At 43.3% G+C, this 21,595-nt stretch overlaps 1 protein-coding gene and 1 long non-coding RNA gene across 6 annotated transcripts in view; both read left to right on the top strand.

The window, feature by feature from the left end:
- Positions 1–21,595, top strand: part of RUNX1 (RUNX family transcription factor 1) — a 174,336-nt gene that overhangs the window by 62,390 nt on the left and 90,351 nt on the right. The window contains exon 1 of one of the 5 annotated variants that reach the window (XM_080562441.1): positions 5,055–5,414. The exons of the other annotated variants lie outside the window; for them this stretch is intronic. The gene's annotated coding sequence lies outside the window, so the exon portion shown is untranslated. Of the gene's footprint in view, positions 1–5,054; positions 5,415–21,595 lie in introns of those variants that run through there. 5 annotated transcript variants of the gene reach the window in all.
- LOC308180615 overlaps positions 5,423–21,595 on the top strand; it is a 32,616-nt gene continuing 16,443 nt past the window's right edge. The window contains exon 1 of the long non-coding RNA XR_013941078.1: positions 5,423–21,564. This is a non-coding gene — a long non-coding RNA (uncharacterized lncRNA). The remainder of the gene's footprint in view (positions 21,565–21,595) is intronic.

Below are 21,595 nucleotides of genomic sequence, written 5' to 3'. Positions count from 1 at the left end.
GTAGGAATCTTTTTTTCACCTAGGAGTCTCTTCTATGTTGTTTGTAACAAAGACAGAGGCTTGTACTCCCAAGGATACACAAGCTAAAAGGACCCTGAGCTTTCTTTGCCAGCCAAACATCTCCATAATACAAGAAGCTGAGACCTGAGCACTCACTCAGCTGAGTGGTTTTTTAAGCGGTAATAGAGAGCTTTTGTTCTCTGCTAGGAATAGCACAGCAAGAACATTTCATGGTTGGTTTCATGGGTGGAATTAGATACTCCATGGTTGCCCACGTAATGGGATTGGCTGCATTTCCCTCCATGATTTTGCCTAAATTTCGTCAAAAAATATGAAATCTCCATTTTGAAATAGCCGCCAGCACATTTTAGAAAAGCCCTCGGGATTCTGTAGCAACCAAACGTCCGCGGCCTCCGCCTCTGCAGCAAGCTGCCTGCCAGCACGGGAGGTGTCTGCCTGCAGCTTTGTCTGCTGGGTGGCCGCTGCTCCAGACCCATCAGCCTGACGTGATTGCCACAAAAGTGCTTTAAAGTCACACAGGAGAAAGTTGCTGGAGCTGGCGATTGTTGGCCAGCAGCAACTGAGTAAGTGTTTTAATTGATCACTGATCCCCAGCTGTAGCATGTTTAGCACACAGGCTGAGAGCTATGGAAATGATCAGTTTTACACGATTACTTTTAGTATAATATGAATTGTCATTCTACTTACTGTGCTCTTAGACCTGTGACTTTCCTCCCCATCTCACCTCCAGGAGTCTTGAGAGTTCTTTTGAGTGCAGAAAACATATTTGACAGTTTGGTGAAAAAACAAAGTAGGTATTTTTCTCCTCGGATGTTGAACGCAAACACAGAAGCTCCCCAGCTGTGACCAGGAAAAATGCTCCAAAAGCTGTTTCTCTATATCCAGTTGGGTATAGAACAGGCAAGGTTTCATGGGTGTAGCTGTGCCAGTGCCCAAAACTGCATCTTAGCTGGTGAATTTACGGGAGTAATTGCTCAACTGGACTCCTTACAAACCAAATTGCCTTGCTGGATAAGAATTCCCAAATAATTCCTTGCTTGGGACAGAATCTTAGCTTAAAAACCAATGACAACAATAACAACAACAAATAACCTTTAGAAAACACATACTAAATAATGTGTATTGGAAGAGTGTATTTTTAGCGAAGATCAGCTGTACTACATTTTCACTGTGCATTCCAAGTTGAGCCTTAAATTCCGCATCTTGATCTGTAGAAGGGACACTGGAGCAGCTGGGCAATTTCATAAAAGAAAACATCAGAGCCAGCAAATATAGAGTACTTGAGTAGAAAACAAAATTAAAAAGCTGTAAGGCTCCCTCAAGATATGTGCTGAAAATGGAGTTCAGGAAGAACACCAGGTTTTGCAATTGTTAAATAAGAAGGCAGAATAATAATGCAGGGGCTATGGGGTAATTTTTAATTGTTCCCAAAACACTTTTTTCCTGCCTTTCTCGCTTAGGAGAAAATTAGACAAACTCATGCAGTGAGGAGATAAGAACACAAGCAAGGACTGTCAGCAGGGCTTCTGGGTTATTTCTACTTTTGGCAGATATAAGAGTGTGCATTTCCTTGTCCGTTTTGTGTGATGACTTAGGCTTTTTGCAGGTTTGATATTTGGTCAAAGGACCAGATCACAGTGCCAATTTTCCCCACGTATCAGCATGAAGGCCACTGTGTTGAAGCACTGTCAAGCCTCAGCATTGCTCACCAGGGAATGTGGAAAGGGCAGCTGAGTGTCATGACATCACTGAACATCTTTATTGGCCCCCATTTTGCATCCTAACTTCATCCTGCTCCTACTTTGATTGCCAGTAGTTACTTCATGTCACATCTGTAAAGGAATGTACAATCCTGATGATGAGTTGAGCATATAATACCAATACCTAACAACTACCTTGTGGTGTGCCTTTTCAGTCATTTTACAAACCAAACACCTCCAAGTAGGTCACTGCTAGAGCTGGATGAACTCCTAAGGGCAGCAGAAGATGCTGGTGCTGCTCCACAAATCTCTGCACCCTTGTCTTTGACAAGTATCTTGTCTTCTGTCATTTGGGGTTATAGCACTGTTACTGACCTCTCTTCCAGTTAAAATAGCTGTATCATTACTGGCAAGAAGAGCAGCACATTACCAAAGCAGACAGATGTGTGGCAGGCTGGGGCCAGACCTTGCAGGCAGCCTTGGTGATCCTCAAGCAGGGAGTTGAAGTGGTGGACAGGAGCCCCAAACCACCCTGGGAGCAGTGCCCAGGATTTTACACTCCCAGGAAAGCCTAGGAAACTTTGGAAGCTTTGCACATCCACCCCAAGCCATAGAGAAGTACAGATGTCTCGCATGTAAGAGGGTCTATTGGTCTTGATTTTGGGGTTATCCAAGAGCTACCGTATCACTAACTCTAGTGTCTGTCACCTCAGGGAAGCAGACAGCTCACAGACAACCCTCAAGGTTCTGCTGGCAACACAGAGGATCAGCAGTTTTGGCACCCAGGGAGGGCTGACCACGAGGCAGGTGCAGCACGGGGCTTTGCAGCTCAAGGGAGCCTTCAAGGGTGCCGTGGGCTGGAGCAGGACAGTGGCTTCCGTCTTGGTAACACTGACATCCATCGCCCAAGCCCACAGTCTTGCTGAGACCAAAAGTCCCCTGGTGGTGCTCCAGAAGGGCAGCACTGTCGTGACTCCTTCCAACCACAGTGGTCAGCTGTGCTGCAACCGCTGCACCGGTGGCTGTGGGCAGAGGAGGAAAGAGAGACAATAACAATTCTTGGTTGTGCAAAGCCTGCCAGGAATTGCATGGCTTCAATTATAACTGGCTTGTTTTGTTTGGTTTGTTTTTGTATCTTTTATTATTATTATTATTATTATTACTATTATTATTCCAGATTCACTGGTTCAGCGTTTAATTCCACCCAGAACTTCCTTTGTCTGGTTCCTTCTTGCAGACTTGCTGAAGATTGTCCAAACTTTTCACTTGCATGTGTTTACTAGTTGACTTCAAAAAAAAACAACTTTTACTTGAAAGGGCAGACGCAGTAACAGTGTTGTTTTAGTTCAAAAATAAATGTGAACAAAACTACTACTGACAGTTAACAAATATGAAATGCACTTGACTTCTAGGCTATTAAACAAGAGCAGCAAAATGTTCCCAGCAGTTGCTTAATGCAATTACTTGATTAGAGAAAGGCATTTCATTTCCTAACCGCTACAAGAATAAGCAATATAGCTGTCAATAATTTTGCAGCGAGGTCTGAGGGCTGGTGGTCAGCCTTAGACCGCATCTTTGCATGGTCATTAGTGCATATCCATCAATGCACCCAGCACAGCCTTAAGATTCTTGAGGGATTTCAGCAGTATGCGAATGACCTTTTCCTTCATCAGTTTCCAGGATGTTTTCCATTACTGAATATGCAGCACATCATAATGTTTTACATCAATCCTCCATTTAAGTCATATCATGTTATTTTGAGACAGCGTACAATCCTGGCTGCCTTTTGCATTCAGGGGTTGATGTGTAAGCGGAGTGGCTCCCCATCTGAAAGCATTGTCAATGAGCTGCAAGACCTCCAAATGCTTATAAAAAATATGTACTCTAACAGGAGAAAGAGGGATTTGTCTTTTCAGGTTGCAGCAAGGGCCTAAGGGAGAGGTGATGGTCAATCAGATGGTGTGCTCAGCACCTGGGGCAATGTTGATCCACTTCCAACTTGCTTAAAAGGTTCCAAAGGCAAAACTGATTGCGTCCCCAAAAGACAGCTTTCATCTCCTGTAACGTTTGCTGGTGAGCAAGGGTGGGTCCTCATTGGTATTTTAGTGTGATTAGGATTGCACGTCTGAAGGGCATCTCCCTGTTGTCCCCCACCACGCTCTGGTGCGTATCATGGGGTGGTCTCAGCGAGCATGGGCTGGGTCCCTTTCTGCTGAAGCACAACTGAAAAGCAGGGTCTAAGCTAGCCTCAAGTCTAACCTCAGGTGAATACTCTGAAACACAAGTAGAGTATTTGTCAGGTCTATAGCACCACCGGTTTCTGTCTGCAGACCTACTGCTGCTGCCCAGCCTGACTTGCTACTGCAAACACAGCCAGAGTGTTACACCTCCCAGATTAAAGAGCTACCAGAGCACTGTGTATAAATGGGACACAGTAAAAATGTTCATCATTATTGTTTCGGTCACAACATGTGCAGCCCAACCGAGCACTAGAGCTAGGTGCTGGTAGCCCCACAGTGGGAGGTTTAAAGAGCCAAAGACCATATGCCTACAAAACTATACATGTGTGAAATCACTGACGTCCCTTTCCCTTGCCTAGAAGGCATCTTAGTAGGTGACTGTGGGGTGGTGGGGCTGAGTAGTCCCAAGTCAGAACAGAAAAATGCAGGAGCATTTTTGTTTCCATAAAAGATGGAATAGTTTCCCTCATTCATCAGTCTTACTTAAGTCATATTTATAAATACATTCTGTCTGTGTTACTAAAGCAGACATCTTGACCATGTGTTCAAAATTATAAGTGTGAACTCATAGTGTTCTGTTGTACATAAATATTGTCTGCCACGCTGTCATTCCTCAGCTTTATATTGACGCCTTTAAACTCATTTATGGTATAAATTAATAATGCTTCCTCTTAAGGGGGCTAGTTCCTGGGCTGAGTAATACACCATGCATGGATTTATTGAGAGCATGGGGCAGGATTAAAGGCAGGATTTTTTCTCATCCCCTCTCAAGGTCCAGGTCACACGATGCAGGAGGAAACAGCCAGGCCTGCTGTAAACTCTCCACCTCACTGAACTGTAGCACAACTGAAGGCATTCATCCCAAACAGGTGGATAGCTTATGAATTTGGGGGTTAACTTCCACGTTAAAAAAAAAAAAAATAGCTAACAGGAGAGAATGCACTGTAGCAAAATGAAAAACCTAAAAAATATTAGTTTAAGGTAGTGAAAAATATTTTAGTTCGACCTGAATGTAAATGTTTCAGTTTGGATTTGGTTTACCAGTCTTTTATAACTTTTTCTTTCTTTTTTTTTTTTTAATGTAGACGTCTTCAAACAAACAAACAAACAAAAATCATCAAAATAAAGAGTCAAAGTATTCATTTTAAGAATACCTTAGTGACATTTAAAAAATCCCATTTAGAAAATGTCAAAATGAAATTAACCACTTCAAAACAATTTCCCCATTTTTCTGGACTGAATCTATATGCAAATTTTATTCAAATTCATGAAGTGGTGTTCATTCTCCTGAAATACCATCTTTCACTGGAAAAAAATCATCTTCAGCTCCGTTCAGAGTTTTTCCATGATTTGAGAACTGGGGGTGTTTCCTGCTTTTTCTGCATCCTGCTGCACACAGACACCAAGAAGACCAACTTTCTTCGCCTGGGAGCAACTTTGTTACCTCTCTAAGGTATTACGATTTTGAGTGAACTCTCCTTTAGAAATAATGGTGGCTACTTGTAAAGTTGGATTTTTCTTGGCCAAGCTGAAGCACACAGTGCAGCTTAGCTTTTGCTGAGAATTTAGAAGTTTTCAGTGTTAGGACTACTGAACACAGTTTAGGGAGATATGAAATGGAGAAGGCATCCACGCAAAGGTTATCACTAACACCCTTGCTAGCACACTCATAGGACTGTTTGCATGCAGAGGGAGCCGGTGTCCATCAGCATTGCTGCAGCTGGTGTCCCTGCCCCGCTCTTCATCCTCCTGCCTCGTTCTTACCAGGGACTGAATTACTACACGTCGGGTCCGGTGTGACACGAGGGAATTACAGCACCTCTGTCTGCGTTCAGTGTGCTGACAGAGCGGGTGCTGGCAGGCGTGGGTGGCTTTCTGCAACCATGAGATGTGGAAAGGCAAAACCACCTCTGCCCCCGATCAGCCTCTGGTGTGGCCCAGCGCGCGCACCCGCTGCCTTACCACACGCCAGAGCTGCTTTCTGATTTTACTTCAAAAGGAGTTTGAGCACATGTATTGCCACAGTTGGGGAAAAACAATTCAGAAGCACTTTCCTTGATGTGTTATTCATTCTCCTACTTGGTGTATCAAGGGCAAAATTTTCTCTTCTTTCTGATCCTGAGCGTAGATCAAAAGGAAAGTAGGTCCCATATTTGCTGTTTGCCTTTTAGGGATCCGGCCTTTATACGCATATACACAACAGTAATGCTTGCAGCCTGTAGCTGAGAAAACTTCTGTTTGTAGTAGTTAGCAAACAGGTTAACGCAGCACTCGTTTCTCTGGAAAAACAATGCCTGCGACTGCAGCCCTGGCTGTGAAATGATGCTGCACTGCCGAGATGGACAGTGGTCTTTGTGTTTGTGACTCCAGAGTTAGATGTTGTGGTGGTAGCAAAGTGTCTGCTTTTTTATTCATCCAGCTCCTGGGCCTGCAAGTAATTTACTGGCATGAGTAATTTCTCTGAGTTTGCTTTCATACAGACGTTTTTATAATATCAAACCCATATCTTGCATTCTTTGTTGAGTGCTACACTTCATATGAAACCAGTGGGGAGCTCAGGCTTGTATGGCATTTCTTTTCTCGTAATCTTTCTAGAAATTTTGCAGTGTTATAGTCTTCGGTTTCTCTTTTTCTGTCTTTCTGGGTGTGTGCACATCCATACATATATGTGTGTATGTATGCATACATATAGGTAATGAGTGCTTGTCTGAGTTTGGGTGCAGAGAACACCTAGGTGCAATGCCGTCTATTTTTCATTTGCAATTATGGAACACAAGTGCCACGAAGAGTCATATATCATGCAAGAGGAAGTCATACCCTAGGAGACTGAATTCCATGTTGCTGTATCTCACCTACTTTATCAGCTACTCCCATTGCAGATACAAGAAGTGAATGTGAGGAGAGATGCTTCATTTCCATTTCACATACCTGGATATTGCACATTGCAGTAGCACAGTGACAGTGCACTAAAGCTACTGGAATACAAAGCTGGTTGCAAGGTGGAAAAGTATTCCTTTTGTGAACAGAAACTGCATTCAGATTTTTTTAAGAGGTTCTTTGAAGGAAACATCCCCTCCATTTCTGAAGCTGGAGATATTTTGGCCGGTGCTGCTGGGTGTCACGATGTCCTCCCCATCCCCGGTCCTGTACAGGGGCCCTGCGGCAGACCTCCCCCCAGCCTGGTGTGGCAGCTCCCCACCCCAAAGAGCAAGCAGTGCGATGCTTTTGAAGTGCTGAAGCCCAGCCCATTTCAATTTCAGAGGCTTTTCATCTCTGCCTTTCAACCGCGGGGTGCGTGGGTGTATCTCCAAACACAAACAGCAGGGCTGCCCATGCAGCCCCGCCAGCCGGGGAGCCGGACAGGGTCCCCAGCTCCCTGTGTCCCTCCAGGGGTTCATTTTCCCTTGTGCTGTGTGATGGCTGACTGTGAGAGGAGGAGAAAAAAATCAAAAAGAAAACGACAGTCTGAAACTGCTGCAAATATACAGGGTGGTTGCCGTTTGGGGAGGCGGAAGGAAGGAAGACACGAAAAAAAAAAAAAAAGATATCATCCCTTTGGGTAGTAGTCTTAAGCAGACCAAATGGCTGGAGAAAGAGTAGGGGGGAGAGGGGAGAGAGAACAAACTAGAAGCCTCACATGAGGAAATGCAATTGGATGTCAGAGTGAGGGCTTTGATGTCGGTGGAGGAGATTAAATGTCCACATAAAGGATTGGACTCGGGTGGTCTGTGCTGTTTCCTCTCACATGCACCGCCGTGTGACAATTGCTTTTCAAACATTAGAAATTTACCACGTTCTAAAGCAGGACTTAAAGAAAGGAGGAAAAAAAAAGAAAAGAAAAAAGACATCAAAGAGGGGTTCGAGTGCGGTGCAGTGGGTGCATTGCACGGCCCCGGGCTTCCCAGAGATGGGGCGATGCTGCCCACGCTGCCATCACAGTGGAAATATGGCCGGGCTGCCAGGCACTGCCGAGGCCCCTCACGGTGACGTGTCCTGAAAGGCAAGGTCGCCAGCAGTGAGTTATTCCTCCCAGATCCCCAGCCTGCACTCCTGAAATGACAGAGGAGCTCACAGGAACCAGAGCAGTCAGCACATAGCCTCGTGCACCCATGTTCTCCACCTCGGCACAACAGCGCTTTGCAACACTGTGGTTAAGGGCTCCCCTAATTTTAAGCATCTTCTAAGTCATACTGCCTCAGTGAAACCTTAGCACATCGTTAATTTTCACTTTTAAGTGCTCTGCTAGGTTTCGGCCAGAGCCCCCGCCAGTTTCTCTGAAGTCTTGAGATGTGAACCACAGTAAGGGAGGATTTATTAGACTATTATTATCATTATTCCTGAGCGTAGATAGTTAGGAACACTAACTTTGTAGACAGAAGCAACAAAAAGTCCTTGCTTGCTTCCTAAGGTTCAACAAAATACACAGAAACATGCAGAGTGGGTAGTGCAAATGCCTTCCCCCTTTGGTGTCACTACTGTCAGGGATAGCTTCAAACACGGTTTGTGCCAAAGTGGGTGTAAGCAGGGAAACTCTGATCGATTTTAATGAGCTTTGGACCAAGCCTAAAAATCAGGAAGAATGTACCACAAGTGACAAACGGCACTGCCACACTCCTAAATGGGACTCTGTGAGCTGAAATTTTTTACCAGTGAAGTTAAAGTTTGGATGTGTAGTAATTTGTAGTAACCGTGGTTTCATGCATTTCCTACTGCAGTCAGCATTTTTATTCTGCTCTGATTATAGGTACATTTGCAATTTTTAAAGAATTGGGTAGAGGGTGGATTTTTTTTTTTTTTCACATTGAATAATTATAGAATATTTACTGTTGTTCCCTCAGACATTTTTGACTCAAGTCACTTACTCTGTTATTTTTTTCTTCTGCACCAATTTTCTGTAATCTGTAATTTTCTGTAAGGATCAGTAAACTTAACACTTACTTACATATATTTTGATAGAGACAAAAAGAGGAAGCATTTCCGTTCGGGAAGATAATGTCATAAAAATCTGGTTGGATTTCTATGCCAGAAAAAAAAATATATATATATATATATCCTACAGATTAAACTGAACTGTGGAATCCAGCCAGCTTTTATCAGAAAAAAATGCATATACGCTAAGCATGCCACATGCACAGCTTTTAAAGTGAATATCCTGAAGTTGTGCCAGAAAAAAATTTGCATTGATACATATGCACCTCTTCATCAGGTTAATGAACTCACTTGAACAGATAACTCGTAATATAATCCTACCGTATTTTCTGTGCAATAATGATCATGGTTAGTGAGCTTTCACACCCTGCGCAGACCCTACCCTTAGTCTACCTTAGACCGTAAGTCTTCAGTCCTGAGGAGTTTATGCCTTTATGGTAAAAGTAGTATGGACAAGTGAATGGAGTGTGGTTACTGTGGTAATTAGTTAACATTTTTGTCACACTTAGAAGGAAAGCTTTCAAATCTCCCTAACAATAATGCAACGAGGGAAGGTTTGCTCATACTTGCAAGTGAAATATTTGAGTTTATTTGATGTATAAACTCTAAAGCCTTTCTCTCTCTCTCTCTGGTATCTCGAGAATGGGTAAGATAATTGTATTGCGTGGTTCAAAATACCATACATAAATCAAAGGATTTAGCGTAGTTTTGTAGGACACAGAGACAGTCTTAGCTTACTAAGCTTAAGTTACTGCATATGTTTTTCATTAAAGAATCCAATCCCTGATCTTCATAAAAAAACACCAAAAAATCATTGTCCATAACAAAACATCAAACAATAAAATTATCATTAGCTTTCTAGACCATTACGAAATGAGAATCCCTACATTAATCTTACTGTTATTTGGTTTTAGTAAAGTGACCTTCAAAAAGAGTTTGGGTGAATAAAGCACTGAAGCATTTGCAGCGGAGCAGACAGCCTGACATTTAAGAGAATTCTCTAGTTTTACTGTAATCAACATAGCATCACACATGCAGAAGCAATGATTTTAAAAGTAAGTCTGGGAGATAAAAAGGTCTGTTGCTCAGGGGAAAGAGCTTGAAAACATTTTCGAAAACATCCAGACCGTAGCGGAAAACACATCGGATCGACTTAAGACACTAAAGTCACCAAATGAAAGCATATTGGCAAAATGGCTTGTGAAGAGCAAACAGGCAGAGGCACGTCAGCTTTGAGGCAGCTCTGAGAATAAAAATAATACCTTTATAAGCCACCTGCAAGAGCCAGGCTTCGAGAGTTTTCCCAAGCAACATGTTTTAAACACAAAAGGGAGCTGCATCTGGCTGAAGAAGCTGCAGGACAGGGAGCGAGGAATAATTGATCCAGAGGCAAAGGGGTGAAAGAGCATGTGGGGCGAGGATGCCCCTGTACCCCAGGACCCCCTGCATGCCCCTGGGCAGGGAGCATCGGCGCCTCTGAACTTAGTGCAAACAACTTCCACCGGGCGGCCCTCGGCTCTATTTCTAACCTGATTATTTATTGCTTCTGATTATTTTTAGTTACTAATGGATATATACAATAAAATGCAGTACTTATGGTGTTTAGATATGTTTAATGCAGAACACATTTAACAAGGACATTCAAGGACAGGCAAATACTTAGCACATGGCAGACCACATGTTATTTTTTCCTTTCATCTGAAGGATTTGGAGCCTAAGCTAGAGTGGGCTCTACTATTGTTAATTACGTCCCAGATCATTAAAGTCCTCTTTTCCACTGGGCATTCCCAACTCATCAGCTTCCTGCCCTTGGTGCACTCAGGTGCTGGAGCCCCGGAGCGATCTGCCAGAGCATCCTCCTCCAGGGGGCTGCCAGCCCTACCCTCGAGGTCCCTCACCGGGATTTTACATTTCATCCTTTCGCCTAAGCCAGGCAAAGACTGCCCTTGTGGAAGCATCCTCCTGGCTAGAAGTGCGGCGTGAGTTTTTGTGAGTGCTTCAGCACAGGTCTGGAAGAAACACTGAATTTGCACGGGGCTCGTAGGGGTCCTGCCTTCAGCCAGCTCTGCAGCCAGGGGAGATGCTCCAGCTGACCTCGGTTCTCCCTGCAGGTTGCTGGGCACTTTATTTATTCCTGCTCACGTTAAAAACCACCTCAGATGTGGTTGCACTTACTTGGTGGGTGAAATTGCACTTCGAAACTCCCTGTGATCAGAAATGCTCAACAGAATTCCTTGGAATGAAAAGAGCTACATAAAGGAGAACTAGTATTGTGTATACTGCTAAAATAGGGGGCAGAGGAGCTTTAAGTTTGCAGAGGCAAATAACAAGGTATAGAAAATACAACCTGTATTGGCCTATGTTTTTTTCTTCAGGACATAAAGCAATAGCAAACTTGCCAACAAATATACAATTTGCATATGGAAAGAAGCAAAGCTGAACAAAATATGCAAGAATTTACAGCAGTGTTTTAGAGCCAATATTATTATAAGATGCAGCTCCAGAGAAATACAGTTCAGTGCTGTCAGTTTTTTAAAATTTAATTCATTAATTTGGGAAGGAAGATGGACATGTACAGCTTCGTTCCAGATTAGCTCACACTGTGAAGGAATCGCTTACTTTTTTCTCCATTCAACAGAAGTCTTCTGGATCCAAACTGAAATATGAGTGCAAAATAGATTATTGGCTCAATTCTCTCATACAGCCAAGTAAGAATAATTTTCCAAACAGAAATTTAATCCTAAATAATTTAATAATATAATCTAATTGCTTAGTTATTAGACAGAACATGAACCAAATTCAGCCCTGGTATGTACAAACTTGCCTTGATTGGAATTCTACTTGACTTGCTGAAAGGGCTGGGTTTGGCTGCACTTTATTTTCCCCAATCATAATATTAAAAGTTGGTGTTCAGTTAATGTGGAAAGCTGCACCAAACCAGTGGGAAACAAATTCCCAATTTTTGTCTTGTTCTCCGGGCATAAAAAGAGGTGAGAATCATGCTATGCTTAATCTTTTCAAAAACTTCTCCTAGTCCAAAAACAGGACTCAGAGAGCCTTTCACATCTGCAATATGGGAAAATCCTACCTCCCTTCATAAGTTCAAGAAATGTTTATTTTCAGAAGTGCCTCAGCTTTTTGTTTGGTTTCTATAGGCTAATCCTATAAGGCATGCTAACACATCGAATGTCTGCTGGAAAGTGCACAGTGTTTGACCTCTGCAGAGGTCTCAGAGACTTCGGGGGTTACTGGCATCATGCCGGTGACTCTTTGCTGTCCCAGTCATCCAGGTAAACAAAGAAAAAGATATTGATTTGTGCTTCCAAAACATATGAAATCACCCCGGCCATGTGAATAAGGAAACCAGTGCCTTAATTTTCCACTTAAATGCAAGAAATTGTTCAATTGGGTACGGGGGTGCTGGGGTTTTTGCACCTGTTTAGCCAAATAAAATTAAAAGCATCCCAAACAAAAGAATATGAAAGAGGAGAGGAATCTTAAGTTTAGACTTTGTGAGCATGGCAAACTGCGCAAGCGTTGCAAAGAAAAATATACACTGGCTCACACCACTGGGACGCTGCTCGCTTGGATGGTGGGAACTGGTCCTTTGTCTGCCCTTCGAAACTTCCCCTGTGCTTTGCTGTTTCCTATCTTCCATTGGTGTCCACTGCAGACATAATATTTAAATCCAATTTATTGTCTCTTTTAAAGTCTGAAATATGAAGAGGAGGGGAGGCAGGAGGAGAGAGGAAACCATATGTCAAGAGAAGTGAATCAAAGTGAAAGTGGTGTGTGTGCGCGCATCGGAGGGGGCTAAATTTGGCCTGCTGTTTTCTATTTTGACTATTGGAAAATTTTGGTGAGATGTGGGCTTGGTGCGACGTCTGTTTGGCTTTGGGGAGTGTGTGCGTGTCCGCGTGCGTGTGCGCGTGTGTGGCAGGGACTGATGTCTTTCTTTGTGCGAAGCTGCACAGTATCACATGGGGATATAAAACATGAACACCCACTTAGAAAATTCACGCAGAGCCCACTGCACGGTATTTCGCCTCTCTTCATGCTGGTGGGTTTAGCTCATGGGGCACGTGCACAGCCAGTCTTTTTCACCATCGATCTAGTGCTTAGGAAAGCTTGCTCCAGTGATGTTTTGTGAACTGATGGTCCAAAACTGGGATGTTTTTAATGCCTCTTTATGCTGATTCCATCCTACTGCATTCATTCAGGCTCCGAGAATGCATCAAGACTAGCACCTAGGGATGGTGCTGCAGCAAACATTGCATGTGTGGCTTCCTATCCTGGTCTGCTGCTTGCCTAAAGCCGGTGACAGGCACAAGCAGAGCCAGCTCACAGCTTGCTGCTTTGGTCAGCCCTGGAAATCAGGCCACACGTTTTCCCTTTTCTTTTCTCTCCTCATCACTAGAAAGGAGACAGACACCCAAGGGTCGGGCTGCTGTTGTTTTTTTCTACTTTCTCCATATCAGCAGTCCCAATATTTGTTTATAAAATAAGGAGGGTGAGGGGGACGACAAATCTATTTCAACAGAATTTATAGTATGTTATGTATGGCTCTACTGAAAACAGAGCCTGATACTTCAAGGGTAATCAAGTGCCTGCAAACCAGCTTTTCCACCACTGCTGGCAATAATTAGCCATTCAGACTGCACTAAAAGCTGCCTGAAGGCGGAGAGACATTGCTAGTTTGGGGAGATGTTTTTTTAAAAAAATAAAAATAAAATAAAATAAAAAATCTGCCAATATTTCTTGCTGCTGTTTTTCTTAAATTTCATCCCATTTTCTGTGGCGTTTCTGAACAACCTGGAAGTTTGTGCTGCCCAAAGAGCAACACACAGTGTTTGTCAGCTTTTCAGGCACTAAAGCATTTGACATTAGTGTAGTTTCTATTTTTGTGTAAAATCCTAAACATCTGTTCCACAGGAGAGGGGTTTGCTACCAAGCACTACTGTTAGATTTCTCGCCAACAAGTTTCATTGCTTCATGTGGTTTGTGTTTTGTTCTTTAAACAGTTAATTATGTTTTATTCTTTCTTCCATAAAAGCTAAATTTAGCCAAGATCTTCTCTAATCTGAAACATTTTATGGAAATGACAGTGTTGTTAAAAAAAGCATTCTGGGTAGAGATTACAAATGTATAAAATAAGTGAGCACAGTGTCCTTTATATCATATCTCTGTTCACCACCCTATCTTTGATGAATACGGGCAAAGGCTGCTATAAACAGAGATCAAGTAGCCTGCTGTACGTACACATGTGTACACTGGGATGCTCACACACGCCAGTGGACGTGCACTCCCCACACACACATGCACCCGGCGGTTTATATACTGCTGTCAGCAGCCAGCCCCTGATTCACCGAGCTAAAAGAGGGGGGGTCAAAACCCAGCCGATGGGATTTATAAGAAAGTTTCTCAGTGTTTTAGAACAGCAGGGCTGGAAGAGACCTCAAGAGGTCACTCCATCCATTCCATGTCCCTAGAAAGAACAGCCTCACCTACATCACTGCTGGGGAGTGTCTTTTACAACTAGTCCACGGGGACAGCCAGCACGGGAGATTGTGCCTCTGATCCCTTCTGTGGTAGGGGTTTGCTGCAGCCTTGCACGCCCTGCATGCTTTCTGTGCATCCCAGTAGCTGCCAGGCATGGGGCTGTGCTGGTGGTTCAGGAACCATCAGTCTGAGGCATCCTGAATGTACATGGTACCTCTCGCATGCTAGAGCATCGCCTATGTGAGGCAGGAGCTTTGCTGTTCTTTCGAATGGCTTCAGAATTTCAGCCAAAATATACATATTTACCATAGTGACACAAAATACAAGCACAAACTCATAAACTATTGCCAAGAGTGCTGGCAGTCTTACTTATCTGGCCCTCAGCCTTTATCAAACTGAAGATAAAGTCTGTTTACAAGAAAACTGCTGAGAAATCAGACTCTAATGAGCTTGCTTAAAGCAGTGTACCAGCTTCTCCAAACATTCAGCATCTGTATCTTAAGCTGACTCCTACATGTTCCACATTTTATATGTTCCTGCTTTTCCCTGTCTGTGTGGATACAATTTAATGCCCTTGTCATCTCTAGGATGACAAAATGGGCAGCAACCACTTTTGGTAAGTGAAACGTGGGTCCCTTGTCTTCAGCCCCGATCTATGTGCCGATTCCTCCTTCTTACACTACTTCTAATTGAACTGCTGCCTTGTTGGGCAGACCACACAGTGCTGTACTCAAGAAGCAGATACTTTTATTATGAAGGTTTTCATACTGACCTCCAGCAATGTGGAAATGGGGAGTATTCTTGTGGAAAAATGTGGGAAGCTCCCTGCTGTGTAGAACCTTAAAATGCTGCTGTTGCTTGTGTGTCCTCTATTTCATGGACTTGTGCCCAGGTGGCACTCAGCCAAGGCCACCACCATCATCATTTGCTGAGAAGGTGGTATTTCCCCGTATTTCCACAGAAACCGGCATGGTGAAAGAAAGCACACCAGCCCCTGCTAGAATTACATCCCCTTATCTGCTGCTGCTGCTCCTCGGCAGTGTACGCCACCACTGCAGGGAGGGAGCCCAAATAATTTGCATGGCAGTGAGACGGACCGTGCTCATCTGCCAGGCACCGCGAGCCATCGTGTGACAGAGGGAGTGCGGGCACCACAAAAATGCAGCAGGCAAAAACCGGTGTTTCAGTGCTGTGCTGAGCCCTTGCCCCTGCTGGGTTTTGCACAAGTGTTCCCACCGAGTTCATAAGGAGAGGAAGGAACAGAAGAAAAGAGGGCTAAGTTTGCTTGGAGCAGATGGGGAACCGAGCCCAACCCAAACAGGGAGCCTGGCAGTCACCCAGGGGTGTTTCGTGAGGCTGCAGCCCAGGTTGTGTATTTCTGGGGCTGTGAAATTCAACAAAGAGCAGTGCCGCCGTTGGTCCACTCTCTCGGTGATCTTGGTGGTTTTTTTGTTTTGTTTTGTTTTCTTTGTTTGTTTTTGTTTTGGTTTGTTTTTTTTTTTGTTGGTGGTGGTGGTGATTTTTTTTTATTGATACCATTATTATCACTTTGACAAGAAAAATACACTTTGACAAGAAATGTGCTCCATGCACTTGTGGCCTGCACACTTCTTTTACTTTTTACTTTTGTGTTTCACTGGTTCTTCAGAGCTTCAGCAGCTTTAGCCACCCACCTTCAGCTCTGTGGCCTTCAGCCGTCACTTAGACTTTGCCGAAGGGCCCCAGGATTTCGGGAGCAGGGACTTTTAGTCCCTCATGATGTACACCAGCTTCTGAGCAGGAGTTGTGCTGCCTGGGTCCAGCGCAGCAGGGAGGGGAGAGGGGCCAAAAGCAGGAATATGCTTTGTCTGATCTGTGCATAGTTTTTTTCCTGTTTGATTACACATGTGTAACAGGTAACAAACTGGACAGTGTCCAGGGGCAGAATTTCAGTCCATGGTGTCCTTGACACCAGAGTGTGTCCTCCTGTTTGCTTGTGTGGGACTGTCCTCCAGCAGCAGCATTGATACCGCCTCATTCTCTTACTTGTGATTGATACTGGTGTGATGCTGGGTGGCTGTGGATATCGTATCATGTTGTGCTTCATGGTTATGGAGGCAGTTAAGCAATTTGACATTTGTATTTCTCATGTCCAGGAATCATGTTTTCCCTGCGTCCTTTCTACATGTATGCAATACATGGGTTTCATCTTACATTTACAATGAGTGTGTGAAATGACATGAGGAAAACAGGCAGAAATGCTGTGGATATGCACATCAGCACCCTTTGTTTTTTTCCAGAAGTACAATATTCCTCTGTCCTTCCTCTTTTTACTGCTTTGCATGTGCTTGCGAACTCCAGCCCCTTGTCTTCCTGGGAATTCTGTAACACGTCCGTCTGAATTTTTGTTCAGTGTTATCGAGCTTCAGCCTCAGGAATACCTGTCACATCCTGGCTCTAATTTTGTTTGGGCTATAAAATAGACCACCCAGCTGGAGAAGGAAATATTGCTATCGCCGCACTAATTCTTAAATGATTTTTTTTTCAGTACTTTGGCTCTACTGGCAAGGAGCCAAATGTGTGGTAGAGCACAAACCACTAAGATCTGCACAAAGACCACCCTTCTACGGGCAGCCCATCCGCAACACGCAAACACGAAGCAGGCTGCATCACCTGCAACACGCAGTTGGTTGTTGCTGGAGTTCAGCAGCCTGCTTTGGAAAATTCTGCACTGGGCCACTCATCTTTCACTCAATGCTAAGGTATCTAACACTGTGTTGCACTCATACAGCAGATTTCAATTTAAAGTTGGCATTAATTGATTCTTCCAACGTGCTGTAAACTTTTCCTGTCCGTTCCTTGGAGTCGCCTCTTGTTGCCCAGCTCTGCCCTGCTTTTATCTGTCATCACAAAGTTGTCGACTGCCCACGCTGCAGATAAGCTCGCCATTGTTTGCAGCTGATGTCCCGGGGCTGGGCTCTGCAAATCCCTTTTTACACAAAGCTGTTGGTTGACAGCATCCCTACAGCTTCCTATGGGGGCCTCCGAGACCCCTTGCCTGCAGGAGCCACTGCCTCCCATTCCCGGTACTGGCAGCACAAGTGAAGGCATGCTATTCCCTGTTGCTGCCACCTCGTCTGATTCAGGACAAATCCGTATGGCACATGAGGGTGGTTTGCATCGCCTCACCCCAGGAAACATTTCAGCACAATTCTTAAGGCAGTCGAGAGTGCAGAGCACCACCGGGAGAAAAGGTCTTCCTCCCCACGCTTCTGCAAAGACAAGCCATTTCCCCTGAAATTAAATCCCCAGTGAAATATTTCATGAAATAAAATTAAGTATGAAGTGCCACTTATACCTACCTTCTGCTTTTAATGTCAAGCCACAGAAAATACTGTCATGAACCTCCTTTCAAAATATTTCCAGCCAGAAAAGATTTTATTTCCTTGAGAAATAAGGAAACACAATGTCAAATCCTAAAAATTCAGATTATTTTCAAAATATTTTCAAAGAAAATTGGCTGAAACAGACCCTTTTTGCCATGAAAAGATTGAACTTGGTAAATCAGCTGATGGTAAAATGTTGCACTGAAAAACTCACAACTGACTTCTGTACAGATCGTCATCCCCACTGTATCCACCAGAAGTTAGTAACTTTGGTCTGTCACTGAATCATGCGATGGAAGATCACCAAGAAGATGACAAATAATAAATTCTTTAAGAGAAGCCACATTGGAAACTGGAGAAATTAAAATATGAATATGTTGAATCCAAAGTGCTGGCTGTTACCTTAAATCTGACATTGTTCAGCAAATTTCCCATGTTTCTATAATCTCTTCACCTTCTGTTTTACAGCATATTGTGCTCAAAAATCTGTGGATAGATTTCCATTTTTCCATTCCTTTTTGAAAAAAAATAATAATAATAAAAAAAAAATCTTGCTGCTCTGGTCTCTAGTCTCCAAAGGCTAAAACAAGGAATATACCATTTTTCCCCAATAAAAGAGTGACATAATTGAAAAGCATTCAGTCTTTTTCTACATGTGCTGATCTGGAGTAAAAACCTTTCTGTGTGTCCTTCTATGAGTTTTGTCTTTGAAATAATAAACAAAGGTAAAGGCTTCAAAGATGTTTGGTTTTCACTCTGGCTTTCACTTAGGCTGGCAAGGAAGCCCTTCTCTTTGTACTGTTTCTTCCAGATTTGTGTTTCTAATTTAAGAGGAAGTAAGAAAGTGGCACTCCGAAAGCATGGTACCAATGGTGCTCAGCACCCCTGTTCTGGCTGCCAGGAGCAGTGTGCCAGGATGTATGAAATCAGGTGTTTCAGAAAGGTGAATTGCTTCAAGATAGAATGACTGGAGCTGTTCTGCCAGTGCTAGCTATATAAAAGAAAATAAAATTGTCAAAAACTTCAGGAAATGCTCTGCTCTGAGTTGACTCAAAGCAAGTCTTTAAGACTGTTGGCAAACTGCTTTGAAAAATTATTCTAGAACCAAGCAAAACCTTTAAGATCAAAGGTTTCAGCTGACAAGGCTTTTAGAACAATTTCAAAATAAGATTAAAAGTGAAGTGTTATTTTGGGTACAAATACTTGATTAAAAAATTCCATCTGTATATTTTTCACTTTCTTAGCAAAATAAGTTGAATAATATGTATAAATTCATGAAATACCTTTCTAACCTAAATCTGCATTGTTGTAGTGGGCAAAAGATTTTGGCCTTAACATTTTATGCGGCCCTATCAAGAAGGATTTCTTTAGTCTGTTTTCCTTTACTTATCCATCCACCCTATGAGACCTATTTTTCCCTCTCTTTCTTCCCAGTAAGTATTAGCGTGGGCGATATAATACGGCGTAATCAATGGGGCCCGAGCAGCACTAGCAAGCGAGAGGAGGAACGCCATTTAACAAGGGATCGTATATCTGACATCGCCATCCAAGTGGCTGCTCTCATGTCCTCTCAGTTGTTGTGTCAGAAAATCAATCTGTGACTTCAGCAAAATCTTGATGCTTTCTCCCATCCGCAGAGGGGACCGTTAATAATTCACAACTGCTCTTCTTTCTCAAAACTCGTTAATTCTGAACCTAAATACCCCACAAAATGTTCATTACTGAATCCACCGTGGTTCTCGTATCGCTCTTCTTCTAAAGTTAAAGTAAGCCAGAACAGGTATTTTTAACGACAAAATCTCAGAAAAGCATTGGTAAACAATTCTGAGTGCTGAGATCATTTCGCAGTGTGGGACTTTGTTCTATGCCTTGTATGCAGAATTAAGTCAGCTCATACTGCAATCACATAAACAGGATGGTCTTGGTAAAGTTAATTTCCTGTAGTGGCTTCTAGATTTTGCGACAAGGCTGAGTGGGTATCAGCAGTGTTCTCATATTCTCGACACACAAAAGATAAAAATGGAAGGTTTTCTTGAGGTAAATAGGGATATAAATAGCTGTAGAAGGGTTTGTGCACCAGAAAGCTTCTTGGTTTTCTCCAGCTTTTACAGCAGATAAATAAAAGCTCCTACTTCTCCCCACAAATATTTTAACATACCATAACCATAAAATACCTATAAAAAGAAATGATTGGAGAAGGACTGGCTTGTTCCTGAACTTGTTTTTCTGTGCTGTTTTGAAGTAAGGGACAGGGGGATTAAAAAGACTGTCTCAGAACAGAAGCAAAAGAGTGTTCAACACGTGAGGCATTCTGGAACATATAAAATTTAGGGGTTTGACCTTCGGAGTTATCTGTGATGGGATTACCTATATCAAAGCAGAGATCAGAAGCAAGTAAGCTCATATCCTCTATAATGAATGAAAATATCTCCAGTAATGCCCCCCACGCACTATCTACCCAGGTCAGAGTTTTCGAGCCTTAGCAATTAAACAGAAGATTTCTAAATCTGCAAGAAAGGAGCATAATAAATGCTTCTGAGTTCTTCAGATATTGTCATTAAAGTCAGCAAGAGCTGGACTTCTTTTATTCAGTTATCCAACAGAATTTGTCTCTTTGGAACATTTTGACCACAGTAATTTATTTAACCTGCTGTTGCCACCCAGCCCTGGAGTTTATCAGAACTGGTGACTTACTGTAAAGATAAAAAGCTGCATAAGCCACCGTTAATCTCGAGACACAGGTTCTGTCTCTTTGCCTTCTGGCTTCAGACTCATCCGTATATACGTCTGTAGGGCTCATGGGTTTACAAACAGGGCAGGCAGCTTATTGTGGGGTCAGGAGATGCTCCAGTGACCTCTCTCAGTTCAGCTGTACCTGGGCGCTCCTGCAGGCTCCGTTCTTCCAGCAGCTCGGCGTGTGCTATTGTCTCCAGCTGACAGAAACTGTGTTTTCATACCTGCCGGATGTTCTAAATTTAAATACTATCAGTCTACTGTAAATAACAGTTGAAATACTTTACTCTGACAGCATTGGAGGCAGCATATGGATTCAAGTTTTAGACAACACTACATGTAAAATGCCTTTCCCTTTATAGCAGAATATATTTAGAGTCTTTTAAGCTCAGCTCCTGAAGTGAGTATGATGCATCTAGTCATCTAGCCCAATCAACAGCAGAATCACAACTTCGTGTCAGTGCAATACATTGTTAACTGATATGTCAGAAAATCAATTAATTACTTTTAAGTAGCAGTTAAGAGTATCCACACAATACTGCCATGTGAATTATTAAAGAAAGCAGGGTTGAGTTTTCTCCACAATTGAAACCCTGTCTAAGAAGAAAGTGCAAAATGCTGCTTCTGCCCTGAAGCCTAATCAACGTTATTGGGTAAGCAACAGGAACCAAAGGAGTGGTGGAAGGCATGAAGCTGGAAGGGTGTTGCCTCCCAAAGCACAGGCACCGGCAGCCTGGGATGGCTATGGCTGTTATGATAAACCCTCCCTTCCATGGAGGTACAGCAACCTCCAGATGGGAATAATGGCACAAGCATGGCTCTGACAGATTAGCGAGCAGAGCAGTGCGAGAAGGGCAGAAGGGACTTTCTGTCTCCTTCTACAGCTTCACCAAGGGACCTGCTCAGACTGTGCACCCCCCATCACTGTCTGTTATAGATTTTTGCCTGGGACTCTCCCCTGGCATGCTGAAGGGAAACATAGCCTTAGCGGGACATCATCATGAAGCTTTCTGCTTTCTTCATGCCTTGGTCTGTTGGAGATGCTACATGGGTGAATAAATCAGTGGAGGTGGAGAGGTGACTGTGAATAAATCAGTGGAGGTGGAGA

The sequence above is a fragment of the Anser brachyrhynchus genome (genome assembly GCF_964034855.1).
Source record: "Anser brachyrhynchus genome assembly, chromosome: 1".
NCBI lineage: Eukaryota > Metazoa > Chordata > Aves > Anseriformes > Anatidae > Anser > Anser brachyrhynchus.
The sequence above is the reverse complement of the archived record's forward strand: the minus strand, read 5'-3'. Positions and strand labels throughout refer to the sequence as shown.